This window comes from Oncorhynchus masou, unplaced genomic scaffold, assembly GCF_036934945.1.
Source record: "Oncorhynchus masou masou isolate Uvic2021 unplaced genomic scaffold, UVic_Omas_1.1 unplaced_scaffold_824, whole genome shotgun sequence".
In the NCBI taxonomy this organism is placed as follows: Eukaryota; Metazoa; Chordata; class Actinopteri; order Salmoniformes; family Salmonidae; genus Oncorhynchus; species Oncorhynchus masou.
This window is the reverse complement of record NW_027014719.1, coordinates 264429-291303: the sequence shown is the minus strand read 5'-3', so window position 1 is coordinate 291303 and position 26875 is coordinate 264429. Positions and strand designations below refer to the sequence as shown.

The following is a 26875-nucleotide window of genomic DNA, read 5'->3' as shown; positions in this document are numbered from 1 at the left end:
TTGAGTCGTCTAGGCTATGTCTGGATCAGCTTTGAGTCGTCTAGGCTATGTCTGGATCAGCTTTGAGTCGTCTAGGCTATGTCTGGATCAGCTTTGAGTCGTCTAGGCTATGTCTGGATCAGCTTTGAGTCGTCTAGGCTATGTCTGGATCTGCTTTGAGTCATCTCGGGTACGTGTCTGGATCAGCTTTGAGTCGTCTAGGCTATGTCTGGATCAGCTTTGAGTCGTCTCGGCTATGTCTGGATCAGCTTTGAGTCGTCTAGGCTATGTCTGGATCAGCTTTGAGTCGTCTAGGCTATGTCTGGATCAGCTTTGAGTCGTCTAGGCTATGTCTGGATCAGCTTTGAGTCGTCTCGGCTATGTCTGGATCAGCTTTGAGTCGTCTAGGCTATGTCTGGATCAGCTTTGAGTCGTCTAGGCTATGTCTGGATCAGCTTTGAGTCGTCTAGGCTATGTCTGGATCAGCTTTGAGTCGTCTCTGGATCAGCTATGTCTGGATCAGCTTTGAGTCGTCTAGGCTATGTCTGGATCTGCTTTGAGTCGTCTAGGCTATGTCTGGATCTGCTTTGAGTCGTCTAGGCTATGTCTGGATCAGCTTTGAGTCGTCTAGGCTATGTCTGGATCAGCTTTGAGTCGTCTAGGCTATGTCTGGATCAGCTTTGAGTCGTCTAGGCTATGTCTGGATCAGCTTTGAGTCGTCTAGGCTATGTCTGGATCAGCTTTGAGTCGTCTAGGCTATGTCTGGATCAGCTTTGAGTCGTCTAGGCTATGTCTGGATCAGCTTTGAGTCGTCTAGGCTATGTCTGGATCAGCTTTGCACAACTGGATTTGGGGATTTTCTCAAACTCTTAAGTTACATGAGGAGCGGCGGTGAACAGCCGTCTTCAAGTTTTTCCACAGATTTTCAATGGGATTGAAGTCTGGGCTTTGGCTGAGCCACTAAAGGCCTTTCACATTCTTGTTCTGAAACTATTCCAGCGTTGCTTTGGCTGTATGCTTGGGGTCATTGTCCTGTTGGAATGTAAATATTTGCACCAGTCTAAGGTCGTTTGCACTCTGAAGTAGCATCTTACCAAGGATGTTCCTGTATTTGGCTCAATCATTGTTCTCTCTATCATTACCAGTCTCCCAGTCCCTGCTGCTGAAAAGCATCCCCATAGCATGATGCTACCACCGCCATGAATCACGGAAGGGATGGTGTTAGAAGGGTGATGAGCTGTGCCTGGTTTTATCCAGATATATCCCTTTGTATTCAGGCCAAATAGCTACATTTTTGTCCCATCAGACCACAGAATCTTTTGCCTTATCTGAATCTTTCAAGTGCCTTTTAGGAAACTCCAGACGTGCTGTCATGTGCCTTTTAGGAAACTCCAGACGTGCTGTCATGTGCCTTTTAGGAAACTCCAGACGTGCTGTCATGTGCCTTTTAGGAAACTCCAGACGTGCTGTCATGTGCCTTTTAGGAAACTCCAGACGTGCTGTCATGTGCCTTTTAGGAAACTCCAGACGTGCTGTCATGTGCCTTTTAGGAGACTCCAGACGTGCTGTCATGTGCCTTTTAGGATACTCCAGACGTGCTGTCATGTGCCTTTTAGGAGACTCCAGACGTGCTGTCATGTGCCTTTTAGAGACTCCAGACGTGCTGTCATGTGCCTTTTAGGAGACTCCAGACGTGCTGTCATGTGCCTTTTAGGAGACTCCAGACGTGCTGTCATGTGCCTTTTAGGAGACTCCAGACGTGCTGTCATGTGCCTTTAGGAGACTCCAGACGTGCTGTCATGTGCCTTTTAGGAGACTCCAGACGTGCTGTCATGTGCCTTTTAGGAGACTCCAGACGTGCTGTCATGTGCCTTTAGGAGACTCCAGACGTGCTGTCATGTGCCTTTAGGAGACTCCAGACGTGCTGTCATGTGCCTTTTAGAGACTCCAGACGTGCTGTCATGTGCCTTTTAGGAGACTCCAGACGTGCTGTCATGTGCCTTTTAGGAGACTCCAGACGTGCTGTCATGTGCCTTTTAGGAGACTCCAGACGTGCTGTCATGTGCCTTTTAGGAGACTCCAGACGTGCTGTCATGTGTTTTAGGAGACTCCAGACGTGCTGTCATGTGCCTTTTAGGAGACTCCAGACGTGCTGTCATGTGCCTTTTAGGAGACTCCAGACGTGCTGTCATGTGCCTTTTAGGAGACTCCAGACGTGCTGTCATGTGCCTTTTAGGAGACTCCAGACGTGCTGTCATGTGCCTTTTAGGAGACTCCAGACGTGCTGTCATGTGCCTTTTAGGAGACTCCAGACGTGCTGTCATGTGCCTTTTAGGAGACTCCAGACGTGCTGTCATGTGCCTTTTAGGAGACTCCAGACGTGCTGTCATGTGCCTTTTAGGAGACTCCAGACGTGCTGTCATGTGCCTTTTAGGAGACTCCAGACGTGCTGTCATGTGCCTTTTAGGAGACTCCAGACGTGCTGTCATGTGCCTTTTAGGAGACTCCAGACGTGCTGTCATGTGCCTTTTAGGAGACTCCAGACGTGCTGTCATGTGCCTTTTAGGAGACTCCAGACGTGCTGTCATGTGCCTTTTAGGAGACTCCAGACGTGCTGTCATGTGCCTTTTAGGAGACTCCAGACGTGCTGTCATGTGCCTTTTAGGAGACTCCAGACGTGCTGTCATGTGCCTTTTAGAGACTCCAGACGTGCTGTCATGTGCCTTTTAGGAGACTCCAGACGTGCTGTCATGTGCCTTTTAGGAGACTCCAGACGTGCTGTCATGTGCCTTTTAGGAAACTCCAGACGTGCTGTCATGTGCCTTTTAGGAAACTCCAGACGTGCTGTCATGTGCCTTTTAGGAGACTCCAGACGTGCTGTCATGTGCCTTTTAGGAGACTCCAGACGTGCTGTCATGTGCCTTTTAGGAGACTCCAGACGTGCTGTCATGTGCCTTTTCTCAGGAGTGGCTTCCGTCTGGCCACCCTACCATAAAGCCCAGATTGATCAATTGCTGTAGAGACTATTGTCCTTCTGGCAGTCTCTCACATCTCAGCCAATGAACTCTGTAGTTCTGTCAGTGGTTATTGGGTTATTGGGTTTTTGGTCACCTCCCTGACCAAGGTCCTTCTTGCCCGGTTGCTCAGTTTGGTTGGATGGCCAGCTCTATGCAGAGTCTGGGTAGTTCCATATTTTTTTTACAATTACACAATGATGGAGACCATTGTGCTCTTGGAAACTTCAACAATCTAGAAAATATTTGATACCCTTCCCCAGATATACCATGAGCTCCAAAAGTATTGGAACATTGACACGTGTTGTTGTTTTGACTCTCTACTCCAGCACTTTGGATTTAAAATGATATGATGACTATGAGGTCAAACCCCCGAGACATTCTAACCTCTCAACATTTCAATTAAAACCTGGAAGGTTTGCACAAATATCATGCCCTCCCAAAAATGCCAACCTCCCAGGTTGTAATTGAAATGCTGAGAGGCACAAAATGGTCCTTACTGCGACAGTATTTTAATTATTAATTAAATATACTCCCATATTGTTAGTGAATTTTCTAGGAATAGATTAGTTTACAGAACAAAACACCCAAGTAATTTATGAATAGTGCATCAGAGTGGGTATTGGATTTGCACATGGAATATTCTCTGCCCTCTGTTTACCAGCACTTCGATGTTTAATGCATTAAATGCATAACATTATCATATATACGATATTTAAATTCTGCTTTTGAAAAGAAAAGTCCTGTCAATGTGCCCAGGGATTCACTAAATCATCAACTTACTAGCTGAACATACACAGAACATCTCATTTAAACTACACTATTTCTTCCCCACTGCATATTTCATGTTTTTGTTCAACCAGCGACCACATTCTACCCAATCAAATCAAATCCAATTTTGTTTGTCACATACACATGGTTAGCAGATGTTAATTTGAGTGTAGCGGAATGCTTGTGCTTCTAGTTCTGGCCATGCAGTAATATCTAACAAATTCACAACAACTACCTAATACACACAAATCTAAAGGGATGGAATACGAATATTTACATATATATATATAAATGGATGAGTGATGTCCGTGCGGCATAGGCAAGTTGAAATAGATTGTATGAAATACAGGATATATGAGATGAGTAATGTAGGATATGTAAACATTATTAAAGTGGCATTATTTAAAGTGAATAGTGATACCTTTTGTTAAATCCATTTATTAAAGTGGCCAGTGACTTGGGTCTGTATGTTGGCAGCAGCCTCTCTATGTTAGTGATGGCTGTTTAACAGTGGCCTTGAAATAGAAGCTGTTTTTCAGTCTCTCGCCCCAGATTTGATGCACCTGTACTGACCTCGCCTTCTGGATGATAGCGTGGTGAACAGGCAGTGGCTCGGGTGGTTGTTGTTCTTGATGATCTTTTCGGCCTGCCTGTGACATCGGGTGCTGTAGGTGTCCTGGAGGGCAGGTAGTTTGCCCCCGGTGATGCGTTTTGCAGACCTCACTACCCTCTGGAGAGCCTTGCGGTTGAGGGCGGTGCAGTTGCAGTCCCAGGCGGTGATACAGCCCGACAGATTGTGCATCTGTAAAAGTTTGTGATGCGTTACGTCATTGAATACCTGTCGTTTTCTTTTCCAATTCAAAGTTGTTTCCAGTGATGAGTACCCACTGGGCACAAACTGGTTGAATCAACTTTTTTTCAACGTAATTTGTCAACTTATTGTGATGTGGAATCTACGTGAAAAATATATTGGATGTGAAAAAAGTAATCGACGCCAATTTGTATAGAGGTTGAAATTTCAACCACAGGATTATGTTATCATGGTAACCAAATTTCAATATATTCAAACATAAATATATTGAATGTGTACCTTTTCTAAAACAACGTCAGCTCTTCAATTTTATTTCCGCTATCAGAAGAAAAAAAACCAATAGGCTGTGCAGCACCTCCTCCTGGAGAATTGATCTACCTACGAGCTACCCTTTGGATTCTAATCCAGGGTTTTAACCAAGCCCAGTTTAGCTAGGATAATTGTCACTGACTATTACCAATGTGCTATTCTGGGAATGATTGTTGAGATCTCCACTTAAAAACTAAATAGTTGCTATCGAACTAATTCCATAGAGTAGGTTTAACAGTGTAAATTAAATGTGACCATACTTTATCACTCATATCTTCAATGATTCTATTGAGACCAAAATAGCATTTGCAAAGTCATCAACAGCTATTTTTTCAATTGAACCCAGAATTCAACTAAACATTGACAATACATAGGGCTAGGGTTTCACGCTCTGGTTGGTTTAAAATGGAATTATATTTAGTGATATTGAGTTGTTTGGTTGTTAACGCAACCAAATATCAACATTTGAAGGGGTTTCATTGTCCGCTTGTTTAGGTCCATCTAACTAACTGACTTAGTCTGGCTTTAATTCTAGTTTGTAAACAAATTGATATACAAATTGATATCCAAGTTTTAAAAATAAAAAAAGCTAAATCAGTTCAAATTTTTTCAAGTTTGGTTTGATTTAGTCCTATTCTTTAACTTAGATTTTCAGTCAAGATGGAGACTCCAATCCAACATATCAATTATTCATTTGTAGACAAACTGGGGTTCAAGCCAAACTAAGTCACTGGCACAGATGGAACTATCCAAACAGAAGATGCATCTCCTTCCAATGTTGATATTTAGCTTTGTTGACAACCAAACACGAGTCAATATCACTTTTGAAATACAATAACTATCCTATTAACTTGTCAACAAGTTCACAAATGATATGTTGGCTTCACATCTTCAACTCAGTTAAAGAATGTGATTAAGTCAGTGGCTCAGATGGAACTATCCCTGCAGCAGATTCATCTTCTTTAAATGTTAATATTTTGATGCCTTGTCAACCAAACACAATTCAATATTACTTTTGTAATACCGTAAATGGCCTTGCGTTACAAACTAATGTAACAATCAACCTTAAAATTAGTAACACATCCATGACCACATTGTGAGGTTACTGCAACTATAGAAATGTCTTCCTATTGTCATGATCGTTGTATTGAGGAGACGAATGCATGATTTAATGATAAGACGGAAAAACACGAAGTACACCTAACTAACTAACTAACTAACTAACTAACTAACTAACTAACTAACTCCGCTATAGAAAATGAGTGCTAACATGCAACATCACATAGACAATAACCCACCAACCACAATACAAAACAGGCTACCTAAATATGGTTTCCAATCAGAGACAACGACAAACACCTGCCACTGATTGAGAACCATATCAGGCCAAAACACATAGAAATAGACAAACTAGACATACAACATAGAATGCCCACTCATATCACACCCTGACCAAACAAAACATAGAAACAAACAACGCAAATCATGGTCAGAGTGTGACACCTATGTAATCATATATAGTGTGTATGTTCAAGATAGCATGAATAGGTCATCGCAGGTCAGGTGGAAATCTTCACAATTCCTGTAATAATCTGACCAGTATCTCCAACAGTATTGATCACTTGCACCATGTACCTTTTAATGTAATCTCAACTGCAATCCAGATCATTTGGTTCTGCTATTAGATGAAGCACAGTGATTATTTTATTGATTTTTTGATTTCACCTTTATTTAACCAGGGAGGCTAGTTGAGAACAAGTTCTCATTTGCAACTGCAACCTGGCCAACATAAAGCGTAGCAATTCGACACATACAACAACACAGAGTTACACATGGAATAAACAAAACATACAGTCAATAATACAGTAGAACAAAAGAATACAAAAAGTCTATATACAGTGAGTGCAAATGAGGTAAGTTAAGGAAATAAATAGGCCATGGTGGCGAAGTCATTACAAAATAGCAATTAAACACTGGAATGGTAGATTGGCAGAAGATGAATATGCAGGTAGAGATACTGGGGTGCAAAGGAGCAAAATAAATAAATAAATACCAGTATGGGGATGAGGTAGATGGGCTGTTTACAGATGGGCTATGTACAGGTGCAGTGATATGTAAGCTGCTCTGACAGCTGGTGCTTAAAGCTAGTGAGGGAGATGTGAGTCTCCAGCTTCAGAGATTTTTGCAATTCGTTCCAGTCATGGGCAGCAGAGAACTGGAAGGAAAGACGACCAAGGGAGGAATTGGCTTTGGGGGTGACCAGTGAGATATACCTGCGGGAGCGCGTACTACGAGTGGGTGCTGCTATGGTGACCAGTTAGCTGAGATAAGGCGGGGCTTTACCTAGCAGAGATTTGTAGATAACCTGTAGCCAGTGGGTTTAGCGACGAGTATGAAGCGAGGGCCAGCCAACGAGAGCGTACAAGTCGCAATGGTGGGTAGTGTATGGGGCTTTGGTGACAAAACGGATGGCACTGTGATAGACTGCATCCAGTTTGTTGAGTAGAGTGTTGGATGCTATTTTATAGATGACATCACCGAAGTCGAGGATCGGTAGGATGGTCAGTTTTACGAGGTTATGTTTGGCAGCATGAGTGAAGGATGCTTTGTTGCGATATAGGAAGCCGATTCTAGATTTAATTTTGGATTGAGATGCTTAATGTGAGCCTGGAAGGAGAGTTTACAGTCTAACCAGACACCCAGGTATTTGTGGTTGTCCACATATTCTAAGTCAGAACCGTCCAGAGTGTGATGCTGTACAGGTGGGTAGGTGTGGGCAGTGATCGGTTGAATAGCAGGCATTTAGTTTTGATAACGCAATCTGTTGTATAAATAAACAACATATCAGTCATTGTATTTCCATGTGAGCTTTGCTGTCCTTTTAAGTGGATGAAGCGCAGGGATAGACATTTGGGTGACAACTTTTCCATTGTATTTTGGTTGTGCTTTTAGATGGTTGATAGAATAGTGATAACACATTGGAAATTCAACAACATTTTAGCTGTATTTTTTTGAGTGAGTGAATCTCATTTATCCAACGTCTCACACCAAATTTGACCCAATTATCCAGGCTGAAGTGAGGTGGTGTGCTCAGTGGGTAGTGAAGAGGAGTCGGCACCAAAAATGGTTTCTCTATTTTGGAATATAGGAAAGAGGAAAAACAGACCCAGGTGGCCCAAACAAAGCTTTAAAGCTTCTGTCTGATATCTCATGTCGCTCTGCTACCAATTACAGTTATCCAACACCTTTTGATCTTCTTTGTTGACAACATCACACTAAGATATTGTTCTTCACACGTACAGTAAACCACATGCGCAAACTCACTCAGATATTGAGTTCTTCACACTAAAGCTGATGTCATACGAAGCAACCTGGATGCAATTAATGTCCACCTGTCACCCTCAAACTGCCTGCAACATAGTTGCATTGAATCATCACGAAATAGTAACTGACTGGATACAATGTCCTGTCAGTAAGCAGTAACAAGTTTACATGACTCGTCATATCGTTCCGTTCCAGTTGTCATGTTTATTTTGTATTCATTTTTTTACTTTTACTCCTTTTTCGTGATATCCTATTGGTTAGTACAGACTCTGGAGCGGCGAAGGTCGAGCGCCACGCGCCCTCCGAAACACAACCCTGCGAAGCTGCACTGCTTCTTTACACAATGCTTGCTTAACCCGGACGCCAGCCACACCAATGTGTCAGAGGAAACACTGTACACCTGGCAACTGTCGCTATCGCGCAATGGGACAAAGACATCCCGGCCGGCCAAACCCTCCCCTAACCAGGACGATGCTAGTCCAATTTTGCGCCGCCTCATGGGTCTCCCGGTCATGGCCGGCTGTGATACAGCCTTGGATCGAACCTGGGTCTGTAATGACGCCTCAAGCACCACGTTGCAGTGCCTTTGCTTTGCCTTTGTGTATCAGCAAGGTCGCTTGAGATGTCACAGCTTGCAACTTGCTGCAACAGAAATGGTCCAAATTGATTCGTGTTACACAGGCGTCGCACAGGCAGCCCAATTCTGATATTTTTCCCACTCGTTGGTCTTTTACCAAGCACATCAGATCTATTTACATCAGATCTTTGTCAGAGCTGATCTGATTGGTCAAAAGACCAGTTAGTGAAAAAAATCTAAACGCAGCCGTAGAGTAATCCGTATAGTGTTTCATCTCCATTGTGTGATGTGATGAACAAAAATAGGTGGTTTTTTCATGTTTTAGGTCTAGCTTTATAAATACCCTGCTGACAAACACAGCTATACAAATACATTGTCCCCAAATACCCTCAGTAATGTCAATGCATTGTTCCCAGACACCTTCAATTAGGATACATTGTACACAAACACCCATGGAGAACATATCCTAATTAAATATTAATAACAACAGGCAGGTGTTGGATTTATGTACCGCCCATCCCACCCTTGTGTTGCTTAGTTATAATGTGTGGCAGAGGGAATGCAACATGTTAAGTATTTGATAACATTCGATGCGCACCTGAATGACAGAGGAGCTGTGGAATGTGATACCATGGGACATTGCTCTGGTCCCTCCACCCCTTTAGAACCTATTAATGATGTTCTTTGTCCTCAGTGTTCTGTTGTTGTTGAGGCAGACACTATGGCTTTGGAATTAAACTAATTAGACAATCAAAAACACATACAGCCAAACACCAATGCATTGACACAAACATATTGTTGATGTGGGCACAATGAGTTGAGAGAGAGAGAGAGAGAGAGAGAGAGAGAGAGAGAGAGAGAGAGAGAGAGAGAGAGAGAGAGAGAGAGAGAGAGAGAGAGAGAGAGAGAGAGAGAGAGAGAGAGAGAGAGAGAGAGAGAGAGAGAGAGAGAGAGAGAGAGAGAGAGAGAGAGAGAGAGAGAGAGAGAGAGAGAGAGAGAGAGAGAGAGAGAGAGAGAGAGAGAGAGAGAGAGAGAGAGAGAGAGAGAGAGAGAGAGAGAGAGAGAGAGAGAGAGAGAGAGAGAGAGAGAGAGATTTAATTTGCCAAATACAATACATTTTTTACATTGTAGTCATTATCAGACTTGTTATTAGTGCATTCATCTTAACATACTTTGACTGTGGTATGATACTTTGACTGTGGTATGTGGTTGTAAGTACTTTATTTAAAAAGAAAATAAGAAAATGTGTTGTGCTTGTGAAGGATTGATTGATAGGATAGCCTCATCATCAAATTTATTTGTCACATACACATGGTTAGCAGATGTTAATGCGAGTGTAGCGAAATGCTTGTGCTTCTAGTAACGACAATGCAGTAATAACCAACAAGTAATCTAACTAACAATTCCAAAACTACTGTCTTATACACAAGTGTAAGGGGATAAAGAATATGTACATAAAGATATATGAATGAGTGATGGTACAGAGCAGCATAGGCAAGATACAGTAGATGGTATTGAGTACAGTATATACATATGAGATGAGTATGTAAACAAAGTGGCATAGTTAAAGTGGCTAGTGATACATGAATTACATAAAGATGCAGTAGATGATATAGAGTACAGTATATACGTATACATATGAGATGAATAATGTAGGGTATGTAAACATTATATTAGGTAGCATTGTTTAAAGTGGCTAGTGATATATTTTACATAATTTCCCATCAATTCCCATTATTAAAGTGTCTGGAGTTGAGTCAGTGTGTTGGCAGCAGCCACTCAATGTTAGTGGTGGCTGTTTAACACTCTGATGGCCTTGAGATAGAAGCTGTTTTTCAGTCTCTCGGTCCCAGCTTTGATGCACCTGTACTGACCTCGCCTTCTGGATGATAGCGGGGTGAACAGGCAGTGGCTCGGGTGGTGTAGGTGTCCTGGAGGGCAGGTAGTTTGCCCCCGGTGATGCGTTGTGCAGACCTCACTACCCTCTGAGAGCCTTACGGTTGTGGGCGGAGCAGTTGCGGTACCAGGCGGTGATACAGCCCGCCAGGATGCTCTCGATTGTGCATCTGTAGAAGTTTGTGAGTGCTTTTGGTGACAAGCCAAATTTCTTCAGCCTCCTGAGGTTGAAGAGGCGCTGCTGCGCCTTCTTCACGATGCTGTCTGTGTGGGTGGACCAATTCAGTTTGTCTGTGATGTGTATGCCAAGGAACTTAAAACTTACTACCCTCTCACCTACTGTTCCATCGACGTGGATAGGGGGGTTTTCCCTCTGCTGTTTCCTGAAGTCCACAATCATCTCCTTAGTTTTGTTGACGTTGAGTGTGAGGTTATTTTCCTGACACCACACTCCGAGGGCCCTCACCTCCTCCCTGTAGGCCGTCTCATCGTTGTTGGTAATCAAGCCTACCACTTGTGTCATCCGCAAACTTGATGATTGAGTTGCAGGCGTGCGCGGCCACGCAGTCGTGGGTGAACAGGGAGTACAGGAGAGGGCTCAGAACGCACCCTTGTGGGGCCCCAGTGTTGAGGATCAGCGGGGTGGAGATGTTGTTGCCTACCCTCACCACCTGGGGGCGGCCCGTCAGGAAGTCCAGTACCCAGTTGCACAGGGCGGGGTCGAGACCCAGGGTCTCGAGCTTGATGACGAGCTTGGAGGGTACTATGGTGTTAAATGCCGAGCTGTCGTCGATGAACAGCATTCTCACATAGGTATTCCTCTTGTCCAGATGGGTTAGTGCAGTGTGCAGTGTGGTTGAGATTGCATCGTCTGTGGACCTATTTGGGCGGTAAGCAAATTGGAGTGGGTCTAGGGTGTCAGGTAGGGTGGAGGTGATATGGTCCTTGACTAGTCTCTCAAAGCACTTCATGATGACGGAAGTGAGTGCTACGGGCGGTAGTCGTTTAGCTCAGTTACCTTAGCTTTCTAGGGAACAGGAACAATGGTGGCCCTCTTGAAGCATGTGGGAACAGCAGACTGGTATAGGGATTGATTGAATATCTCCGTAAACACACCAGCCAGCTAGTCTGCGCATGCTCTGAGGGCGCGGCTGGGGATGCCATCTGGGCCTGCAGCCTTGCGAGGGTTAACACGTTTAAATGCAAAAAGGTATTTAGTCTGCCTGGGAGCAAGACATCCTGGTCCGTGACTGGGCTGGTTTTCTTTTGTAGTCCGTGATTGACTGTAGACCCTGCCACATACCGCTTGTGTCTGAGCCGTTGAATTGAAATTCTACTTTGTCTCTATACTGACGCTTAGCTTGTTTGATAGTCTTGCGGAGGGAATAGCTGCACTCATTCAAGGGTTTTTCTTTATTTTTACTATTTTCTACATTGTAGAATAATAGTGAAGACATCAAAACTATGAAAGAACTACATTATTCTATGTGTGTTTTGATGTCTTCCCTATTATTCTACAATGTAGAAATGTTTCACTTGTACTGTACATGTGGGTTGTTTTTGCTCTAGGATGCCCACATGCCCCACAAGGCAAAAATAAATGAATGGAAGTACAGTATATATGGAGACGCTTTAGTGACAAACAATTTCCTGATCTTTCTTCTGTCACACTTCGAACAACCTTCGTTTTGATATTTATTTGAGGACTGTCGGTTTAAGCATGGAGTGAATCTGTTTTCAATGCGTTTCTATGGGTCAATAGCAGTAGAGGGGTGAGTTATTTTATGCAAATGTAAAGCCGTGGCCAAAAGTTTTGAGAATGACACAAATATAAATTTTCACAAAGTTTGCTGCCTCAGTGTCTTTAGATATTTTGGTCAGGTGTTACTATGGAATACTGAAGTATAATTACAAGCATTTCATTATTGACAATTACATGAATTTGATGAAAAGAGTCAATATTTGCATTGTTGACTCTTCTTTTTCAAGACCTCTGCAATCCGCCTTGGCATGCTGTCAATTAACTTCTGGGCCACATCCTGACTGATGGCAGCCCATTCTTGCATAATCAATGCTTGGAGTTTGTCAGAATTTGTGGGGTTTTGTCCACCCGCCTCTTTAGGATTGACCACAAGTTCTGAATGGGATTGAGTTCTGGGAGTTTCCTGGCCATTGACCCAAAATATCACTGTTTTGTTCCCCAAGCCACTTAGTTATAGGTGCTCCATCATGCTGGAAAAGACATTGTTCGTCACCAAACTGTTCCTGGATGGTTGGGAGAAGTTGCCCTCAGAGGATGTGTTGGTACCATTCTTTATTCATGGCTGTGTTCTTAGGCAAATTGTGAGTGAGCCCACTCCCTTGGCTGAGAAGCAACCCCATACATGAATGGTCTCAGGATGCTTTACTGTTGGCATGATGCAGGACTGATGGTAGCGCTCACCTTGTCTTCTCCGGACAAGCTTTTTTCCGGATGCCCCAAACAACCGCTCTCCTTGATGATCCGATAAATTGTTGATTTAGGTGCAATCTTACTGGCAGCAATATCTTTGCCTGTGGAGCCCTTTTTGTACAAAGCAATGATGACGGCACATGTTTCCTTGCAGGTAACCATGGTTGACAGAGAAAGACAATGATTCCAAGCACCACTCTCCTTTTGAAGCTTCCAGTCTGTTATTCAATCTTAATCAGCATAACAGCGTGATCTCCAGCCTCACAATTGTGTTAACGAGCAAATCAGTGACATGTCAGCTGGTCCTTTTGTGGCAGGGCTGAAATGCAGTGGAATTTTGGGGGGTGATTCAGTTCATTTGCATGGCAAAGAGGGACTTTGCAATTAATTGCAATTCATCTGATCACTCTTCATAACATTCTGGAGTATATGCAAATTGCCATCATTCAAACTGAGGCAGCAGACTTTGTGAAAATTAATATTTGTGTCATTTTCAACTTTTGGCCATGACTGTATGCACATTTGATATGATTATAGTTGATAAAGGTTTGAAATAATTTGATGTTAAGATAGCTTGAACATATATGTTAAGTTGGTCTTGTAGCTTGATTGGCCAAGGAGCAGGACCACTTTTAACATCTACCGTCGTATTCCTATGGTACTCTTTCAAACTAATGTTGAGTTATGCAAATGTTTTATGGTTATAGTTCAAAAGTAAATAGATAAAAATCATTTGACAAGCAATAGAAGTATAGTGTAGAATTTGAATACTGTGATGCAAGTTAGTTAAGTCAGAAAACAAGTCAAATGAATTCACTATGTGGTGCGAGATCCAAATGCCCAATAAGAAAATGAAGGTCCACTCTTTTTGGATGAAGGTGATTGAAGATACATCTGTTTATTCCATTAGGGACAAACGTCTCACCCCGTCAGGTTTCATCAGTGTCAATGTCAAAGCCTTAATTCAAAGGGAGTGGACCTTATCAATGCTGTGTATGAATGCAAAACCTGATAGAGTTTGATAGTAGTTGAGGTCAACTCCAGTCAATGTATAGCATGTCTCTATACGTGTTCCACTTTCTTTTTTAAAGAGCTCGAACTGAACCAGTACTGACTTAGGCATTTGTTGAAAAGGGGCCCTTTACTACATACAACAACAGGGTATGTAAATACAATTAAAAGTGAGTTTGCCTCGTCTTTGAGGCTTCAGCCCTCGCCTTGGAGTCTTTAGACCATCACAGAGTGAAGCTGTGATATTGGTTGGTGGTGCCATATATTGCTAAGCCCCCTAGTGTGATTCAGATTGGTTTCTAAATACTCCGCTTAGTGGCCATAGGGGGTAAATGGGACTGGGTCGGTTAACGCTTGTGTGAGATCCGGAAGTCCGGCGACTAATGAAAGCAACGTGTGGCATTAGCTTAGCGGGCTATGCTACCCACTACAAAGACACCAAGACTGCTGCCAGACATGCTTGTCAAAGGATTTTGTGCGCTTTCCACGGCAGGTTCTAACAGCATTTGATGTGTATACAGTCCATGTCTGTCTCTTTGGTCTCTCTCTACTGTGTGAATGTGTACGTTCATACGTGTGCTTATTAAAGTGTGTGTCCAGGCAGCCTGCCTAGGCAGTGGCCTCTCAATTTACACTCTGCATCAGCTGTGTGTGTATATTTATTTATTTTATTTTTTTTTTTTCACCTATATTTAACCAGGTAGGCTAGTTGAGAACAAGTTCTCATTTGCAACTGCGACCTGGCCAAGATAAAGCTTAGCAGTGTGAACAGACAACACAGAGTTACACATGGAGTAAACAATTAACAAGTCAATAACACAGTACAAAAAAGGCGGAGTCTATATACATTGTGTGCAAAAGGCATGAGGAGGTAGGCGAATAATTACAATTTTGCAGATTAGCACTGGAGTGATAAATGATCAGATGGTCATGTACAGGTAGAGATACTGGTGTGCAAAGAGCAGAAAAGTAAATAAATAAAAACAGTGTGGGGATGAGGTAGGTGAAAATGGGTGGGTTATTTACCAATAGACTATGTACAGCTGCAGCGATCGGTTAACTGCTCATATAGCAGATGTTTGAAGTTGGTGAGGAGATAAAAGTCTCCAACTTCAGGGATTTTACAATTCGTTCCAGTCACAGGCAGCAGAGTACTGGAACGAAAGGCGCAAATGAGGTGTTGGCTTTAGGGATAATCATTGAGATACACCTGCTGGAGCACGTGCTACGGATGGGTGTTGCCATCGTGACCAGTGAACTGAGATAAGGCGGAGCTTTACCTAGCATGGATTTGTAGATGACCTGGAGCCAGTGGGTCTGGCTTACCGAATATGTAGCGAGGGCCAGCCGACTAGAGCATACAAGTCGCAGTGGTGGGTGGTATAAGGTGCTTTAGTGACAAAGCGGATGGCACTGTGATAAACTGCATCCAGTTTGCTGAGTAGAGTGTTGGAGGCAATTTTGTAGATGACATCGCCGAAGTCGAGGATCGGTAGGATAGTCAGTTTTACTAGGGTAAGTTTGGCGGCGTGAGTGAAGGAGGCTTTGTTGCGGAATAGAAAGCCGACTCTTGATTTGATTTTCGATTGGAGATGTTTGATATGAGTCTGGAAGGAGAGTTTACAGTCTAGCCAGACACCTAGGTACTTATAGGTGTCCACATATTCAAGGTCGGAACCATCCAGGGTGGTGATGCTCGTCGGGCATGCGGGTGCAGGCAACGATCGGTTGAAAAGCATGCATTTGGTTTTACTAGCGTTTAAGAGCAGTTGGAGGCCACGGAAGGAGTGTTGTATGGCATTGAAGCTCGTTTGGAGGTTAGATAGCACAGTGTCCAAGGACGGGCGGAAGTATATGGAATGGTGTCGTCTGCGTAGAGGTGGATCAGGGAATCGCCCGCAGCAAGAGCATCATCATTGATATACAGAGAAAAGAGTCGGCCCGAGAATTGAGCCCTGTGGCACCCCCATAGAGACTGCCAGAGGACCGGACAGCATTCCCTCCGATTTGACACACTGAACTCTGTCTGCAAAGTAATTGGTGAACCAGGCAAGGCAGTCATCCGAAAAACCGAGGCTACTGAGTCTGCCGATAAGAATATGGTGATTGACAGAGTCGAAAGCCTTGGCAAGGTCGATGAAGACGGCTGCACAGTACTGTCTTTTATCAATGGCGGTTATGATATCGTTTAGTACCTTGAGTGTGGCTGAGGTGCACCCGTGACCGGCTCGGAAACCAGATTGCACAGCGGAGAAGGTACGGTGGGATTTGAGATGGTCAGTGACCTGTTTGTTGACTTGGCTTTCGAAGACCTTAGATAGGCAGGGCAGGATGGATATAGGTCTGTAACAGTTTGGGTCCAGGGTGTCTCCCCCTTTGAAGAGGGGGATGACTGCGGCAGCTTTCCAATCCTTGGGGATCTCAGACGATATGAGAGAGAGGTTGAACAGGCTGGTAATAGGGGTTGCGACAATGGCGGCGGATAGTTTCAGAAATAGAGGGTCCAGATTGTCAAGCCCAGCTGATTTGTACGGGTCCAGGTTTTGCAGCTCTTTCAGAACATCTGCTATCTGGATTTGGGTAAAGGAGAACCTGGAAGGGCTTGGGCGAGAAGCTGCGGTGGGGGCGGAGCTGTTGGCCGATGTTGGAGTAGCCAGGCGGAAGGCATGGCCAGCCGTTGAGAAATGCTTGTTGAAGTTTTCGATAATCATGGATTTATCGGTGGTGACCGTGTTATCTAGCCTCAATGCAGTGGGCAGCTGGGAGGAGGTGCTCTTGTTCTCCATGGACTTCAGTGTCCCAGAACTTTTTGGAGTTGGAGCTACAGGATGCAAACTTCTGCCTGGAGAAGCTGGCCTTAGCTTTCCTGACTGACTGCGTGTATTGGTTCCTGACTTCCCTGAACAGTTGCATATCGCGGGGACTATTCGATGCTATTGCAGTCCGCCACAGGATGTTTTGTGCTGGTCGAGGGCAGTCAGGTCTGGAGTGAACCAAGGGCTGTATCTGTTCTTGGTTCTGCATTTTGAACGGAGCATGCTTATCTAAAATGGTGAGGAAGTTACTTTTAAAGAATGACCAGGCATTCTCAACTGAAGGGATGAGGTCAATGTCCTTCCAGGATACCCGGGCCAGGTCGATTAGGAAGGCCTGCTCACAGAAGTGTTTTAGGGAGCGTTTGACAGTGATGAGGGGTGTTCGTTTGACTGCGGCTCCGTAGCGGATACAGGCAATGAGGCAGTGATCGCTGAGATCCTGTTTGAAGACAGCGGAGGTGTATCTGGAGGGCCAGTTGGTCAGGATGACGTCTATGAGGGTGCCCTTGATTACAGAGTTAGGGTTGTACCTGGTGGGTTCCTTGATGATTTGTGTGAGATTGAGGGCATCTAGCTTAGATTGTAGGACTGCCGGGGTGTTAAGCATATCCCAGTTTAGGTCACCTAAAAGAACAAACTCTGAAGCTAGATGGGGGCGATCAATTCACAAATGGTGTCCAGGGCACAGCTGGCAGCTGAGGGGGTCGGTAGCAGGCGGCAACAGTGAGAGACTTATTTCTGGAGAGAAAGTAATTTTCAAAATAGTAGTTCGAACTGTTTGGGTATGGACCTGGAAAGTATGACATTACTTTGCAGGCTATCTCTGCAGTAGACTGCAACTCCTCCCCCCTTTGGCAGTTCTATCTTGACGGAAGATGTTATAGTTGGGCATGGAAATCTCTGAATTTTTGGTGGCCTTCCTGAGCCAGGATTCAGACACGGCAAGGACATCAGGGTTAGCAGAGTGTGCTAAAGCAGTGAGTAAAACAAACTTAGGGAGAAGGCTTCTGATGTTGACATGCATGAAACCAAGGCTTTTTCCATCACAGAAGTCAACAAATGAGGGTGCCTGGGGACATGCAGGGCCTGGGTTTACCTCCACATCACCCGCAGAACAGAGAAGGAGTAGTATGAGGGTGCGGCTAAAGGCTATCAAAACTGGTCGCCTAGAGCGTTGGGGACAGAGAATAAGAGGAGCAGGTTTCTGGGCATGGTAGAATATATTCAGGGCATAATGCGCAGACAGGGGTATGGTGGGGTGCGGGTACAGCGGAGGTAAGCCCAGGCACTGGGTGATGATGAGAGAGGTTGTATCTCTGGACATGCTAGTTGTAATGGGTGAGGTCACCGCATGTGTGGGAGGTGGGACAAAGGAGGTATCAGGGGTATGAAGAGTGGAACTAGGCGCTCCATTGTGAACTAAAAACAATGATAACTAACCTGAACAACAGTATACAAGGCATATTGACATTTGAGAGAGACATACAGCGAGGCATACAGTAATCACAGGTGTTGAATTGGGAAAGCTAGCTAAAACAGTAGGTGAGACAACAACAGCTAATCAGCTAGCACAACAACAGCAGGTAAAATGGCGTTGACTAGGCAACGGAGCCAACAGATAAAACATAAACAAGCAGAATGAGGTACCGTGATTAATGGACAGTCCAGCATGCATCAGCTATGTAGCCAAGTGATCCAGTGTCCAGGGAAGCTGGATTAGTGAGTGTTATCCAGGTTAAAAAAAAACTAACAATGACTAAATAGCTTATAGCTAGTTAGCTTCTGGAGGTTCTTGAGTGTGTTCTAAAAATTAAAAATAATAGCGATTCCGTATCACATTGGGTGAGGCAGGTTACGGAAGGTATAAACAAATTAAAAATCGGAAAGAGATAAGAGAGTAAATATGGGTCCAGTGGGTGTTTGGGACGAGGCGATTCAGACGGTTAGCAGGCCTGTGCTAACAAGCTAACAGTTAGTAGGCCGGGGCTAAACAAGGTAGCAGTTAGAGCAGGGGAAATAGCAAGCAGGGAGATAGCAAGGGCTAGAGAGTTGGACAAAGTGGACAAAATATTAGGGATGCCTGTTCTTTCCATGACGGATTGACCTGGTGAATCAGATCCCTTATTGATATCACCTGTTAAATCCACTTCAATCCATTAGTTAGGTGTTCCTAATGTTTTGTCCAGTCGGTGGATACTGTATATTTGAGAATGGATATTATATTGTATAGTTGTCCACTCACTGTGTTGTCTGTGTGTGTGTGTGTCTATATATTCCTATATATCTGTATACATGTCAAATTGTCCATGGGGCCCACTCACTCTCCTTCTCTCTGTGGGATGTGCTTCTATGCCGCAGCTTTGGGATTCAGCATGATGGGAACGGCAATGACTGTGAGCCGATTGGGAAAAGACCTTTCATCATGTCTCCACAGCTCCTGTATGGCACCTCCACCCCCAGCTGGTCGCGCTGCAGCCGCCAGTATATCACCCGCTTCCTCGAGTGAGTTTTAATTCTATTGTCCCACACTGATGACCTCATCATTCTGTCCTAAGTTTCTCCCTGTTTCTCTCTCACATTTTGTAATGATAATGCAAATGATAGTATATAGAAAACCATACAATGCGTCATTCAATTAGGCTTAAATGAACTGATAGGGTTAATGCAATGTTTCCAAAGGAAAACAGAATGCAACCATAGTGAGAAAATGATCTGTTGTTCTCTTTCTGCCTCTCTCTCCATCTCCATCTGTCTTTCTCTTTTATCTCTCTCTCGCTCTTCTCTCCTCATCCCCTTCAAACCACTTTACCTGTCTCTTTCCCATCTCTAACTCCCCCTATTCTACAATTCCACTCATCATTTGTGCCACTGATGGCCCTTGAATCCATAATACAACTACACCCCAATAAGGACCTAATGGAATATGTACCGGATATATATGCACTGGTTTATGAGTGCATTCTAATTGTCCCATGGTCACTTTGATCCATGTTGCTTGATGCTTTCAAATTGAGCAGTTCCACCAATGATGTATCCACTTTCAATCTACCATCTACCCAAATAGCCTGGATATGAGAGGGTTGTATGTGGATGGTACTTGTTTCAATCACAGATCAATAGACAAAACCTCCATCACTGCTTACTACCATCCATTCTATCTGAGACTCAGAGACAAGTGTCAGAGATGTGTTTGTTTCCAAAGTAAACCAAGATAAAGGATCTATTTCAATACATCATACACCCTTTCCGGTCACAGGTTTGTGTCCACAAAATATGTTATTTGTTATTTTCTAAGACATGACAGTGTCTCCATCTTAATGCAAACATACTGAAAGATGTCACACTACAACAGACATGCTTTCTGCTTTATTTGTGATTTTGCAGTGTGAAAAATAAATCGTCAGCTCCATCAGCTTCACAGGAGGATCATAGCTGCTCTTTCTGAGGCTTAGACAGACACAATAGCGCCAAATAGAACCCTAGCTAGCAGTGTCATTTGGAACCCTAGCTAGCAGTGTCATTTGGAACCCTAGCTAGCAGTGCCAAATAGAACCCTAGCTAGCAGTGCCAAATAGAACCTAGCTAGCAGTGTCATTTGGAACCCTAGCTAGCAGTGCCAAATAGAACCCTAGCTAGCAGTGCCAAATAGAACCCTTCAGCAGTGTCATTTGGAACCCTAGCTAGGCAGCGACATTGGAATCCTAGCTAGCAGCGTCATATGGATCCCTAGCTGGCAGAGTCAATTGGAACCCTAGCTAGCAGCGTCGCGGGAACCCTAGCTAGCAGCGTCATATGGAACACTAGCTAGCAGCGTCACATATGGAACCCGAGCGAGCAGCGTCATATGGAATCTAGCTAGCAGCGTCATATGGAACACTAGCCAGCAGCGCCATATGTGGAAACCCTAGCTAGCAGCGTCATATGGAACACTAGCTAGCAGCGTCATATGGAACCCGAGCGAGCAGCCTTATGGAACCCTAGCTAGCAGCGCCATATGGAACCCTTAGCTAGCAGCGTCATATGGAACCCTAGCTAGCAGCGACATATAGAACCCTAGTTAAAGCGTCATATAGAACCCTAGCTAGGAGCGCCAAATAGAACCTAGCTACAGTGCTTTACTTGAAAGTTATTCGGCCCTTGAACTTTGCGACCTTTTTGTCACATTTTCAGGGCTTCAACATAAAGATATAAAACTGTATTTTTTTGTGAAGAATCAACAACAAGTGGGACACAATCATGAGGTGGAACGACATTTATTGGATATTTCAAACTTTTTTTAACAAATCAAAACTGAAAATTGGGCGGCAAAGTTATTCAGCCACTTTACTTTCAGTGCCGGAAACTATCTCTAGAAGTTCAGTGAGGATCTCTGAACGATCCAATGTTGACCTAAATGACTAATGATGATAAATACAATCCACCTGTGTGTAATCAAGTCTCCGTATAAATGCACCTGCACTGTGATAGTCTCAGAGGTCCGTTAAAAAGCGCAGAGAGCATCATGAAGAACAAGGAACACACCAGGCAGGTCCGAGATACTGTTGTGAAGAAGTTTAAAGCTGGATTTGGATACAAAAAGATTTCTAAGCTTTAAACATCCCAAGGAGCACTGTGCCAGCGATATTGAAATGGAAGGAGTATCAGACCACTGCAAATCTACCAAGACCTGGCCGTCCCTCTAAACTTTCAGCTCATACAAGAGAAGACTGATCAGAGATGCAGCCAAGAGGCCCATGATCACTCTGGATGAACTGCAGAGATCTACAGCTGAGGTGGAGACTCTGTCCATAGGACAACAATCAGTCACGTATATTGCACAAATCTGGCCTTTATGGAAGAGTGGCAAGAAGAAAGCCATTTCTTAAAGATATCCATAAAAAGTGTCGTTTAAAGTTTGCCACAAGCCACCTGGGAGACACAGCAAACATGTGGAAGAAGGTGCTCTGGTCAGATGAAACCATCTGTGGAAAGAACTGAAAACTGCTGTTCACAAATGCTCTCCATCCAACCTCACTGAGCTCGAGCTGTTTTGCAAGGAGGAATGGGAAACATTTCAGTCTCTCGATGCAAAACTGATAGAGACATACCCCAAGCGACTTACAGCTGTAATCGCAGCAAAGGTGGCGCTACAAAGTATTAACTTAAGGGGGCTGAATAATTTTGCACGCCCAATTTTTCAGTTTTTCATTTGTTAAATATGTTTGAAATATCAATAAATGTCGTTCTACTTCATGATTGTGTCCCACTTGTTGTTGATTCTTCACAAAAAAAAATACAGTTTTATATTTTATGTTTTGAAGCCTGAAATGTGGCAAAAGGTCGCAAAGTTCAAATAATACTTTCGCAAGGCACTGTAGCAGCGCCAAATAGAACCCCAGCTAGCAGTGCCAAATAGAACGCTAGCTAGCGGCGCCAAATAGAACGCTAGCTAGCGGCGCCATATGGAACCCTCGCTAGCGGCGCCAAATAGAACCCTAGCTGGCAGCACCTTGGAGACCTGAGCTGAGCAGCGCGATATGAAACCCTAGCTATCAGCGCCATATGGAACCCTAGCTAGCAGCGCCATATGGAACCCTAGTTAGCAGCTACCCATATGGAACCCTAGCTATCAACGTCTGTGGAACCCTAGCTGGCAGTGCCAAATAGAACCCTGGCTAGCAGCATGCATACAGAACCTAGCTAGCAGCCTTATGGAACCCTAGCTGTGTGTGTGTGTGTGTGTGGCATTTGATTCAGGTCTCACATCATCAAGGCAATTGCCTCCAGGACTCTCATCATCAGGGGCTTCATGGCTGGGCATGAACATTTTTAAATAAGAATAAGAAGTCAAATAATTTCTCTGCTTGAGGCACGTTCATGTTCCGCTCGAGGCATAATAAATACATAAATCCCCCATTGAAATCCTCAGTTTAAGCAAGGATACAGTATCTGTTTTTGCATGGGCTCGTCAGTCGGCCTTCCGCATCTGCAGTGGAAGGTGGCAAGCCACAGCGGTGTTTTGTCAGACCAGGAGACTTCCCAAAATTGGTCTTCTCACAAAAATATCCAAACCTTTGTGTAACCCAAACCGGGTGTGTAGCCCAAACCACATCCGAGCAGTTCCCATACTAATGGTGAGACGGGCTATTCTGCTCTATGACTCCCACAAGTGTCACGGGACTAGTCTGAAGGTCACCGGTTCAAATAATAATATATCATTCCCACGAATAACAGATATAGCCCTTGATTCCTCCAGACCTGACTTTCCTCATTAACAAAACATCCTGTGGCGGACTGCAATAGCATCGAATAGTCCCCGCGATATGCAACTGTTCAGGGAAGTCAGGAACCAATACGCAGTCAGTCAGGAAAGCAAAAGGCCAGCTTATTCAAGCAGAAGTTTTCCATCCTGTGGCTCTAACAAAACGTTCTGGGACACTGTAAAGTCCCATGAGAACAAGAGCACCTCCTCCCAGCTGCCCCCTGCACTGAGGCTAGATAACACTGTCACCACCGATAAATCCGTGATAATCGAAAGCTTCAACAAGCATTTCTCAACGGCTGGCCATGCCTTCCTCCTGGCTACTCCAACCTCGGCCAACAGCTCCGCCCCCCCCAGACTCCTCTCCCAAGCCTCCCCAGCTTCTCCTTTACCCAAATCCAGATAACAAATGTTCTGAAAGAGCTGCAAAACCTGGACCCATACAAATCAGCTGGGCTTGACAATCTGGACCCTCTATTTCTGAAACTGTCCGCATGTGTCAGCCCTTTTACCAGCCTGTTCAACCTCTTTCATATCATCTGAGATCCCCAAGGATTGGAAAGCTGCCGCGGTCATCCCCCTCTTCAAAGGGGGTGACACCCTGGACCCAAACTGTTACAGACCAATATCCATCCTGCCCAGCCTATCTAAGGTCTTCGAAAGCCAAGTCAACAAACAGGTCACTGACCATCTCGAATCCCACCGTACCATCTCGAATTCTCCGCTGTGCAATCCGGTTTCCGAGCCGGTCATGGGTGCACCTGAGCCACGCTCAAGGTACTAAACGATATCATAACTGCCATCAATAAAAGACAGTACTGTGCAGCCATCTTCATCGACCTGGCCAAGGCTTTCGACTCTGTCAATCACCATATTCTTATCGGCAGACTTAGTAGCCTCGGTTTTTCTAATGACTGCCTTGCCTGGTTCACCAACTACTTTGCAGACAGAGTTCAGTGTGTCAAATTGGAGGGCATGTTGTCCGGTCCTCTAGCAGTCTCTATGGGGGTACCACAGGGTTCAATTCTCGGGCCGACTCTTTTCTCTGTATATATCAATGATGTTGCTCTTGCTGCGGGCGATTCCCTGAACCACCTCTACGCAGACGACACCATTCTGTATACTTCTGGCCCTTCCTTGTACACTGTGCTATCTAACCTCCAAACAAGCTTCAATGCCATACAATACTCCTTCCGTGGCCTCCAACTGCTCTTAAACACTAGTAAAACCAAATGCATGCTTTTCAACCGTTCGCTGCCTGCACCCACACGCCCGACTAGCATCACCACCCTGGATGGTTCCGACCTAGAATATGTGGACATCTATAAGTACCTAGGTGTCTGGCTCGACTGTAAACTCTCCTTCCAGACTCATATCAAACATCTCCAATCCAAAATCAAATCTAGAGTCGGCTTTCTATTCCGCAACAAAGCCTCCTTCACTCACGCCGCCAAACTTACCCTAGTAAAACTGACTATCCTACTGATCCTCGACTTCGGCGATGTCATCTACAAAATAACTTCCAATACTCTACTCAGCAAACTGGATGCAGTTTATCACAGTGCCATCCGTTTTGTTACTAAAGCACCGTATACCACCCACCACTGTGACCTGTATGCTCTAGTCGGCTGGCCTCGCTACATGTTCGTCACCAGACCCACTGGCTCCAGGTCATCTATAAGTCTATGCAAGGTAAAGCTCCGCCTTATCTCAGTTCACTGGTCACCATGGCAACACCCACCCGAGCATGCGCTCCAGCAGGTATATCTCACTAATCTTCCTTAAAGCCAGAACTTCATTTGGCCGCCTTTCCTTCCAGTTCTCTGCTGCCTGCGACTGGAACGAATTGCAAAAATCTCTGAAGTTGGAGACTTTTTTCTCCCTCACCAACTTTAAACATCTGCTATCTGAGCAGCTAACCGATCGCTGCAGCTGTACATAGTCCATCGGTATATAGCCCACCCAATTAACCTACCTCATCCCCATACTGTTTTTATTTTATTTACTTTTCTGCTCTTTTGCACACCAGTATCTCTACCTGCACATGTTCATCTGATCATTTATCACTCCAGTGTTAATCTGCTAAATAGTAATTATTCACTCCTATGGCCCTGTTATTGCCTACCTCCTCATGCCTTTTGCACACAATGTATATAGATTATTTTTTTCCTACTATGTTATGGCTGTTTACTCCATGTGCTTAACTCTGTGTTGTTGTCTGTTCACATATGCTCTATCTTGGCCAGGTTGCAGTTGCCAAATGAGAACTTGTTCTCAACTAGCCTACCCTGGTTAAATAAAGGTGAAATAAAATATATCAAATAAAAATACTAGGGCAAAATATTTATGGAAGTAAATAAGGCATTTCCGCAAAAAGGTATTCAGGTAATTTTTCTAAGCTTTCTTAAATCTCACAGATATAGGACAGGCACTTCAAAATATACTTTCTGTTGATTTCTGTTCTGTCTAAATCTGGTGGTGCAGCAGTCTAAGCCAAAGCATCTCAGTGCAAGAGGCGCTACTTGAGTCCCTGGTTCGAATCCAGGCTGTATCACGTCCGGCCATGTTTTGAGTCCCATAGGGTGGCGCACAATTGGCCCAGCGTCGTCCCGGTTTGGCCGGGGTAGGCCGTCCATTGTAAATAATAATTTGTTCTTAACTGACTTGCCTAGTTAAATGTTCAATTTAAAATATGTTTTACATGTATAAATCTGTTATTCAAGGTGTTTCTGTGGGCTAGTAACAGTAGGAACAAATTCAATGTTATACAGTCACTTCAGACCCCTTGACGTTTTCCACATTTTGTTACGTTAGAGCCTTATTCTAACATTGATTAAATTACACATTTGATTAAACTACACACAATACCCCATAATGCAAAGCAGCAACAGATTTTATTGTTTTTATATTATAAAAAAAACAGATACTTTCCATTTAGATCAGTATTCAGACCCTTTACTTAATTACTTTATTGAGCTTTGGCAGTGATTACAGCATCAGTCTTCTTGGGTATGACGCTACAAGCTTGGTACACCTGTATTTGGGGAGTTACTCTCAAGCTCTGTCAGGTTGGATGGGGAGCGTTGCTGCACAGCTATTTTCAGTCCATGCTCTGGCTGGGCCACTCAAGGACATTCAGAGACTTGTCCCGAAGCCACTCCTGCATTGTCTTGGCTGTGTGCTTAGGGTCTTTGGGGCGAAGGTTCACCTTCCAAAAAGACAATCTGAGGTCCTGAGCAGGTTTTCATCAAGGATCTGTCTGTACTTTGCTCCGTTCATCTTTCCCTCGATCCTGACTAGTCTCCCAGTCCCTGCCACTAAAGAACATCCCCACAGCATGATGCTGCCACCACCATGCTTCACAGTAGGGATGGTGCCAGGTGTCTTCCAGATGTGACAGTTGGCATTCAGGCCAAAGAGTTCAATATTGGTTTCATTAGACTACATAATCTTGTTTCTCATGGTCAGAGTCCTTTAGGTGCCTTTTGGCAAACTCCAAGTGGGCTGTCGTGCCTTTTTACTGTGGAGTGGCTTCTGCCTGGCCACTCTACCATAAAGGCCTGATTGGTGGAGTGTTGCAGAGATGGTTGTCCTTCTGGAAGGTTCTACCATCTCCACAGAGGAACTTTGGAGCTCTGTCAGAGTGACCACCAGGTTCTTTGTCACCTCCCTGA

General features: G+C 44.3%; 1 pseudogene; it reads left to right on the top strand.

Annotated features, from left to right (window-relative positions):
- The window catches only part of LOC135537722 (A disintegrin and metalloproteinase with thrombospondin motifs 7-like), a 57137-nt pseudogene that overhangs the window by 28203 nt on the left and 2059 nt on the right, over positions 1–26875 (top strand).